The following is a 9582-nucleotide window of genomic DNA, read 5'->3' as shown; positions in this document are numbered from 1 at the left end:
CAAACATGAGCTCTTAGCCTGAACTGTGTCTTCTCCAAAGAGGAGAAAAGAGGACTTGGGGTAGTGGAGGGGAGGGGGCAGTGACAATCCAGATGCTACAAAAACAGCCTGATATCTTCCATGGTACACATTTACCTTCCAGTGTGCGACTAAACCAGTGTAGTGGATGTGTGAGTGCTGATGAACAGCCACCGTGGAAGAGCCAAGGCCCCTGCCTTCTCCAGCCCAGCACTGAAACACAAAAGGTGAAGAAGAAGAAGATTAATATGGCAGAAACCCCTGTCACCTGGGCGAAAGAGCTCATCAGACTCACAAATATATTTTTGACAGCTTATATCTTCTCCATGGAGTTGTAGGGAGTGGTGAGTGAGTGATAAGGCCATCCTTAAAAGCAAGCACAAGAGCACACAGAAAGTAAATACTATCAGTGCAGATACTCCGTGACAAATATTTGGTATCATTGCAAAAATTTCCCCAAGAGCATGATGCATTTTCTCTAACGGAATTTTAAAATTTTGTCTGCTCTAAGATGTCCCCAGGTAAATGCAATAATGGGTACTATGGTCAGAATGCTTGTGTCCTCCCCAAATTCTGTGGAAATCTTATATCCCAAAGCCATTGTAGTAGGAGGTGGGACCTTCGAGAGGTAATTAGGTCATGAAATTAGGACCCTTATAAAAAAGGCCTGAAAGAGACTCCTCACCCCTTCCATGTGATGATGCAGCTAGAAGACACCATCTATGAACCAGGAACCAGGGCCTCACCAGACGTTGAAATTGCCTGCACCTTGATCTTGGAGTTCTTAGTCTCTAGAACTGTGAGCAATAAACGTATGTTGCTGATAAGCCCCTCAGTCTATGGGATTTGGTTATAGCAGGATGACCAGACTAAGATAGTCAGCGTATTTCCAAATTTCTCCAACCTCTCACAAGTGCTTTCCAGATCTTCTCCAAGGCTTATTCATGTCATAGAACAATCAGCAGCTATACTTTACTTCTCTCAGAATTACTAACTCCAACCAGCTGAGTGGTATTTATTTAAGGAAAGACTTCACTGCTTAAGGAAATCTCTAGTGTTCATCACTGTTTAGAGCTGCTTAATCCTGTTTCAATGAAGCTAGAAAGATTTTTGTGTATAACATACTTGAAAACAGCTGGTTCTGAACTAGTTGTATTCTAGCTGCATCTAGAACTTCACCTAATGGTTCACCTAATGGAACTTCACCTAATGGAACTTCACCTAATAGAAGTTCACCTAATGGTTCAAAGATGAAGCTGTTGAGTTACTGTCTAGTAATGGCAATGGATTTGCGTCGAACTCTCTATGTTCTCTTTCAGTCTTCCTTATGACCCCTGGCACTTGTTTTCAAGGTGGGAAACCAGGATTGGGGTAAAATCTGTGGATACAGTAGTAAGGCTAATTGGCTCCTGTGAAAATGAAACCTATGGCTTGGCCTCATTAGCCTTGCATTAAATCTAACATCTCAAAGTGCAGTTAAATGGACATAGTTCTTACCTGGAACATATTTGTAATTTGGTAGAATCCAATATGTTCTCACCAAATATTGCCCCATCCTGAGATGTTCTGGGTGAAACAGAGGAAATTGAAATAAGTTATCAATCGATATTCTAGATTAATGAAAACCAAATGCTTTCAAATTATGTTTTTCATTCTGCAAATAATTTAGGCTTAAACATCTTAAAACACAATTTTATTATGTATAAATTATGATTATATTAGTAAAAATTTTTTAAAATGCCTAGAAGAAAAGCTGAAAATAAATCAAATTGTTTATGTTTTTATTTAGATGACAAGATTATGAGTAAATGGTTTTTTCTCATCTCAATTTTCCAAGATGTTGTTGAGTGGTTACAATTACTTGCCAATGGAATAAAATATATGATCGTTCCATAAATATTGGTTAATGCTTATGCATAGGAATCACTCTAAAAAAGTGACTTGACAAGTACAATTTATGTTTTCTGAAAAAGCAGTGACTTGAACAAGCATAAGAAGAAGTAACAAGAGGAAAGGAGCAGTCATGAGTGCTTCCTACCATCTGTCGGGCATGTCACAGCGTTATCTCATTTAATTCCCTCTGCTGGTAAAGGAGACACTGATTTTACAGAGCAGGGAATTGAAGCTCTGAGCGTGCATGTAAATTGCTCAAGATCTCACTGGTAAAGGGGCCACTCACACTCAGTGTTTTATGCTTTCCTCCTGCTATGTGAAAGACGTAGTAGCAACAGAAACATTTAATAGGTTAGACAAATAAATAAGTGTAACATCCTGTCTTACCAAAAATCGCTCTATAGAACTGGTCTGACCACACCCCTTACACAGAATCCCCCGCCCTGCCTTACACACAAACACTGCTGTCACCGACTGGACCGGAATGGTCACCTGACCCAAAGCTGCTGAGCCATTAACTTCTCAGTGACCAATCAGATCCTCTCTTCTCAATAATTTACATAAGGAGATGTATAAATTTTGGTAAAGTCTAAAGTAAGCTTTTCAATTTAGATCTTAGGCCAGTTGGGGGAGTAGAAAGGATTGGCTCTGTAGAGAGCAAAGATAACAGAGGATGGAGGCCTCATGGATAAGCAGAGAAGACGTGCCTACAAGGCAGGGAGAGAAGCAGAAACGGAGGAACAAGAGGCCACATGGTCCTCCTGTGTAGTTCAGAAGAGTTTTTCCCATTCTCACAGCTTCCCTGTGAGCAATGTTTCCCATGGAGGTATCTGAACCATACCACATTTTGTTTGAACTAGCTTGAGTGAATTTCTTCTCTTACAATAAAAATATCTCAAACTACAAGCCAGGTGTAGTGGCTCGTGCCTGTAATCCCAGCACTTGGGGAGGCCAAGGTGGGAGGCTGGCTTGAGCCCAGGAGTTAGAGACCAGCCTGGGTGACATAGTGGGACACCTGTCTCTACAAAATTTTTTTTAAAAATTAGCCAGGCATGGTGGTATGCATCTGTAGTTCCAGCTACTTGGGAGGCTTGTGGTGGGAAGATAACTTGAGCCTGGGAAGTCAAGGCTGCAGTGAGCTATGATTGTGCCAGTGCACTCCAGCTTGAATGACAGAGTAAGAACTTATCTCAAAAAAAAGAAAGAAAAGAAAGAAAGAAAGAAAGAAAGAAAGAAAGAAAGAAAGAAAGAAAGGAGGGAAGGAAGAAAGGAAGGAAGAAGGAAGGAAAGAAAGAAAGAAAGAAAGAAAGAAAGAAAGAAAGAAAGAAAGAAAGAAAGAAAGAAAGAAAGAAAGAAAGAAAGAAAGATCTCAAACTACAGAAGCAAGAAACACACACTTCATCAGAATCTCAAGTCACAAGTCTCTGCCTGGCTTTGCCAATGATGATCAGTGCTCCCAAACACATATCCATGTGGATATCTCTCAGGAACCTCAGACTCAGTATTCAGTAAGTGAACCTATCCATTTCCCTCCACATGCTCCCAGTGTTTCCAAACTCAGTGAATGCCACTAATATCCTCCCAGGTTTCTGACCTGTGAGTTCCCCTCAACCCTTCCTTATTAGCTTCCCATATCCAACCTATCTCAAATTCACTCAGATACTGACCCCATCCTTCTGCTTCTCTGCCCCACCCCAGTGCAGACTCCACCACTTCCTATGTTGCAGGCAGCAACCTCCTTGCTGGTTTCCCTGCCTTGGTCTTGCTGCTCTCCGACAGCCAATACTCAAGTCTGGTCAGTGTACACACACACACACACGTGCCTGTGTGTGCAGCAGCATTTAAAACCCTCCCATGGCTTTCCTTTTAGGGTAAAATCAAAACTCATGTGCATGGTCTCCAGGGCCCTGTTCATTGTAACCTCTTCAGTCCTGTGTCTCAGCATCCTGCCCACACTCTGCCCAGGCTGAACTGCTTTCAGTTCCTCAAACTTGTCACGCTTCTCTGCCTGAAGGACTTTTGTGTACCCTGTGCCTCTCAATGTGGAACTCCTCCCCTACTTAGTGGCTCCTACTCTTCTCTTGTGCCTCAGCTTAGATTTCATGCCCTCCACATAGTCTTACCTGATCTTCTGAACTTCAGGTTAAGTATCCCTAGTATGTGGCCCTGTGACTTTCTGTGCCTGACCACCCAGAGTACTTGCCAACCTTCATTGTGATTACTTGATTGTGTTGTCTCCCTGGTTTGACTGTAAACTCCCTGCAGGCAGGGCATTGCTCTGTTATATCTCCAATGCTGAGCCCATCCAGTGATCAGAGAAGACAAAGTGGAACCTGGGGGCCTGGTTATATAGCAACTAGAGTATCACAGCCATGAGGTGCTCAGGATCTAGGTGTGTATGATGGTCTTGGAAAAGAAATAGCTGTAAGAAGGACACAGTAAGAACAAAGAGGCTTTGGACCAGATTCTCAATAGATGAGGACAGCGGTAGAGAAGAAAAGTATTCAGGAGAAGATGGAACCAGTATGACTCCAAGACATTTGGAAGTTGAGAGAGGATTTCTGGTTTAGCAGGAAGATGATGATTTGGTTTTGTGAGAGTCTGATTGGGTTTGTGATGGCACAAGAAGTCCAAGTGACACTTAGAGTGGCAGGACTCCAGCTGCAAAGAAGCAAGGGCCAGAGATGACAATTTGGAGGTAACTTGTCTGGAGGTGATGGTGGAAGAATGAATGAAGGAGCTTCTACAGTGTGAGCCAAATATAGGGCCAACAGGAACTTTCCAGTTAAATCAAGAAGAGCAGAGACAAAGATGGAAGGAGGACTTCAAGGAATGAGTGAGAAAGCAGAGACTAGAGTCCATCCCCAGAGCATACTATGAGGTTACGAAGGCCAAGAGAGGAGAGAGATCAAGGAGGAGCTAGCTTGCAAGATTCAGTGCTGATTGTTGTAATGGCCAGCATGTATTTGAGCCCTTTGCATGAGCGAGGCATGTTTTGAGGAACTCTTCATCAATGACCTTGTTTAATTCTCACAGCAAGTCTATGAGATGGGTGCCACTATTATTCTCACTCTACAAATGAGTTACCTGAGGCTCCAAGAAAGCCTACAGCTTACGGAGGTCAGATGGCCAGAAAGCAGCAGAGCTAAGACTCAGACCCATTGTCTTGGAACTCAGAGCTGGAACTTGGGAGATCAAGGGAAAGATGGAATGGCGGGGTCGGGGAAGGGGAATATCGGCTTTCTGTGACTCTAGATAGCTTGATGAAACAAAGCAGAAATCTCTATTGTGGAAGAGAATTGAAGTTAAAAAAGATAGGAAGCCTAACTTCTCTTCTGATGAGTGAGGCCAGGAGGGGGCGACAGTTAGAGGCCAGGAGAGAAGAAGGCCCAAGGCCTCTAGACCCATGTCCCTGCCTCTGCCCAGCAGCTGCCTCCTGCCCAAAAGAGTGAGCTATGTGGCTTCTCCAGAGACTTTTCTGCTTCCTGACTGTAAACAGCCCTAGGGTTGCCATTCTGGGTGCTTTTCAACAGGCCAAGGGGCCATTGAGAGCCCACAGTGCAGAGATGAACAGGTAGCTTCCAATCAACTTCCCAAGGGCCCATGTGTAAAGCTCCCTGCAGCCCTGGCAGGAGACAGAGGCCCTGAGAGGAACAGGAGGTGGACAGACCCACCCATTTAGAGACCCTACTGGGGGCCTGCCTGAGGCAAACAGCTGGGGTGTCCATAGCACTCCATTTTAAAAGAGGCCAGAAACAGTCAATCTTAGTGCATGAGTTTACTTACATCTGACAACAATTCTTCCCCCAACATGGAGACCTGGGGATGAAGGCAGAAGAGTCCTCCCACCCCCACCTCAGCCCCTAGTTCCTCCTCTTCCTGCTGCCTCATTTACTCTTCCTTTATTTCTTCCTCTCCCTCATATTTCTTCCCAAGGACTGGAAAACCCTTGTCCATCAAGAACCTAAGTTTAGGAAAAAGAGAAGCAGGGACCTGGCGCGGCGGCTCACGCCTGTAATCCCAGTACTTTGGGAGGCCGAGGCAGGCAGATCATTTGAAGTCAGGAGTTCCAGACCAGCCTGGCCAATATGGTGAAACCCCTCTCTACCAAAAATACAAAAAAATTAGCAGGGCATGGTGGCATGCGTCTCTAATCCCAGCTACTTGGAAGGCTGAGGTAGGGGAATCACTTGAACCTGGGAGGCGGAGGTTGCACTGAGCTGAGTTGGCTCCACTGCACTCCAGCCTGGGTGACAGAGCGAGACTCTGTCTAAAAAAAAAAAGAAAGGAAAAAAAGAGAGAGAAGCATGAAGGGAGGAGAGAGAACCTCTTTTCCCAGGAACCCTGAGTTGACTTGCTCCTTTTTGGGGATAGAAGAATCAAATCTGTGGACTCACTACTCAGGCCAGGGAGTGTGAGTAAAGAGCCACAGGCCTCCAGGAAGACATGTGGGGGAGATTTGAGGACTGAATTTCAGGCCTCTGGGACATATAGGCACAAGGAGAATCAAAGGAAGAGGAGAAAGGAAGCCATGCTCACGTCAGAGGGGACTGCTTCCAGTTGGCACAAAACTTACCTGAGAGAAATATTGGTCCTCCATTGGATGGATCATGGATCTCTCACCTCAAACCTTTGTAACCCCAGCCCCTCCCACCAGTCTGCCAGCTCCCAAGACACACTCCTTTGCACCTCCCTCCCACACATCAGACACCATTTATTTGTCTGCTGTTTCTGCTGGTTTCAATAAATATGGCTGGCTTTAAAGTCAAGGCAAAGGAGATTTAAATATAAAAGGGATGGGGTCTGAACTTTCAGCTGAGTTGCTGGCTTTGCAACTGGACCTGAGTCACGTAGATGCTGGCTATGGGCAGCCCACAGTAATGACAGCACCCCTGGGGTTGTGCAAATCACCAACTCTGGTAAGTACAGAGGAGGCGGTGGGTGAAGGGACTCTGAACCCCTTCTCCATTCTATTTCTCCCCATCCTGGTGACAGGGGCCTCCACGTGGCTCATCTCAGCCTCAGGCCTTTATGTGGATCTCTGCCTGGACCATTTCTTCCAAGGGGCACCATGGTTGGCTCAAACATCAACTCCTCTGAGAAACCTCTCTATTCTCTTTTATTATCGTCAGGGCACTTATCCCTATCCAAAAGTTATTTTTAAAATTACTTCCTAGTCCCCACTGCCACCCCATAAAAGTTCCATGAGAGCATGGCCTTGGGGTACCCTATTCTCACCTGCATCTGGGGCACATAGGAGAGCACCTGGCTTTTATCAAGGCTGCTCTGTAGAAGTGTATGAAATTGAATTCACTAAAATGGAAACTTCAACCCACAAAAAGCAGCCAAATGTTTAAAATGATTGTTTATCAGCAATTAAAATTTAGTTTCAAGTCATTATTTTTGCCCATCTCTCAAAACAATAGCCAATCTTCTCCCTAATCGGTTGCCTCTTTCATCTCGCCAGATCCTACATTTGGAATGTCGAGAATATCTGTAGACTCCCGACAGTTAAAGGAAACCTATGGCTTTAAAAAGACGGTCATCACTGAAGATTGCATTAAACACGCTGTAAAAAGAAAATCTCCAAAGAAGATAAAGGGCCTCAGGGGTGGGTGGTGCCTGCCCAGCTGCCCCACCCCTGCAGGGAAACCTGCCCGCAGCCTCCTTAACCCTTCCGTGGCCCACACCTCAGGAAGATGCTGGGAAAGATCAGAAGAATCCAAGCACTACTTGCTGACTGGAAGAAAACAGCAAAAAAGAAAAAAAAAAAGAAAGAAAAAGACCGATTCCAGTGTTGCTCCCCACCCCCATCCTTTCTTCTTCCAAAGAGCCTTCTGTTCAGAGAAATTAAAGGACTCTGATAGCAGATCACAAATTCAGGACAGAAAAGCTCCACTATGTAGCCAGAGACTGTATTGTGGGTAACCAGACGTTGGGCACTTTTTTTGCTTATGAACTTTTGGACACCATTCGAATAAAAGACTATTTGTTCCTGGACAAACACTCACCAGCAAAGAAGCTTTTAAGAGGAGGGGATATTTTTGTTTTGCATTTTCTCTTTGTGGAAAAAAAAAATGAGAGAGTGAAAGAGATTGAGAGACAGAGACCAAGAGACACTTGCTCTACTTACTTTTCACATAAAAGAACTTAGACTAATTTGTTTACTATTGCTGGGGATTCATGTTTACAAGTTCCTGCAGCATTGTGGTAAAAGAAATGCTATTTTAAAAGTAAAACCCACACAAGCCTCCATATTCAGGGTTCTTCTTCCCCTTCCTGCCTTCCTCACTCCCCACTTTCATTTCACAGATGGCCACAAATACATGAGCCAAGTCGAAGCTCAGGAGGCCCTTGTCTTTCTCTCCCAGACCCCTTTGAGACTCCCCTGTGAAAGGGTCATACCTGAACTTGGAAGGCAATCTCTAGTTCAAGTTCAGTGGAATTCTACTTGCCACAAAAGTCACACCCCACCTGTGCTCCTTTTCAGCAAACCGAACTCCTGGCAGTCCTAAATACACACCCTAGATTTCAATCCCCCACCCCTTGCAGTTTTCATTTTCCTTATATACAGGGACCATTTCTGAAATCAAGCTAGTAAGATGTTGAATAATGTCCTTTTTAAAAGAGAGTGTGCTGTAACTGGGTCACTAACTGTGTGACTAATCATGGGTGCCTGTAACCACAGCGACTGTGGCTTCAACCTGACGTGGTCATTTGTAAACCACAAAATGACCCAGCCATCTGCAAGGGCTGCTGGCTCTGGAGTTCGCGGCTCTTCCCATGCCTGTCCCTTCCTCACCCACGGGAGCAATGGGAGCAGCCCCTGGCTGGAACCACCTTCCCCTTGCCTCTGCACTGGCAGCATCTGGGAGGGAGCGACTCATTTCAAACCTCTTCTTACTCAAGTCTTGACAGGCCTGTGTTGCAGAGACGACCGCAGCAGGCATTTGCAACAGTTGCTCTCTGGCCTGAGTTCCATTTAGCAACACCAAGTCCAAAAGAGAAAAAGAAGGGGTCTAGAATAAATTTCTTTTCAAGAAAAAAGCAAAACAAAACTAGAAAGGTGGCCTGAGAAAAACTTCCCCCAGCTAGTTTAGGGCTCTTTGTTGTGCCTAACATTTATTCGTTGCACTAAAAGTTGATAAAATCCATAAAGTTTTCCCCAATCACTAAAGCAACTTAAGGAATTTTCAACACAGGAGTATCCCTTTGCCAAAGGGTCCCCAAATGTATCCTAAGTTAGGAGCACTGAGGCTGCAGTGCCTCAATGCAGGTCCCTCCCAAGGGATCAGCCCAGATTGGGAAATGCAAGAACAATTAACCCCTTACCTTCTGGAGACCCAAGTTCATTTTGGGGGGTCCTGCAGCGCTTCAAGAAAAATCTTGGCCAGGCGCAAGTGCTCATGCCTGTAATCCCAGAACTTTGGGAGGCCGAGGCGGGTGGATCACCTGAGGTCTGGAGTTTGAAACCAGCCAGGCCAATATGGCGAAACCCCATCTCTACTAAAAATACAAAAATTAACCGGGTCCAGTGGTGGACGCCTGTAATCCCAGCTACTCAGGAGGCTGAGGCAGGAGAATCGCTTGAACCCGGGAGGTGGAGGTTTCAGTGAGCCGAGATTGCGCCATTGCACTCCAGCCTGGGTGACAGAGAGAGCCTCTGCCTCA

General features: G+C 45.1%; 1 long non-coding RNA gene across 1 annotated transcript in view; it reads right to left on the bottom strand.

Annotated features, from left to right (window-relative positions):
- Positions 1-325: 325 nt before the first annotated feature.
- The window catches only part of LOC108543139 (uncharacterized), a 10739-nt gene continuing 1482 nt past the window's right edge, over positions 326-9582 (bottom strand). The window contains exons 2-3 of the long non-coding RNA XR_001889482.1: positions 1516-1584; positions 326-815 (exon numbers count right to left, since the gene is read on the bottom strand). This is a non-coding gene — a long non-coding RNA (uncharacterized LOC108543139). The remainder of the gene's footprint in view (positions 816-1515; positions 1585-9582) is intronic.

Source organism: Rhinopithecus bieti, unplaced genomic scaffold (assembly GCF_001698545.2).
Source record: "Rhinopithecus bieti isolate Rb0 unplaced genomic scaffold, ASM169854v2 scaffold_21726, whole genome shotgun sequence".
NCBI lineage: Eukaryota > Metazoa > Chordata > Mammalia > Primates > Cercopithecidae > Rhinopithecus > Rhinopithecus bieti.
Note: the sequence above shows the minus strand (reverse complement) of the source record. Positions and strands in the feature narration are given on the sequence as shown.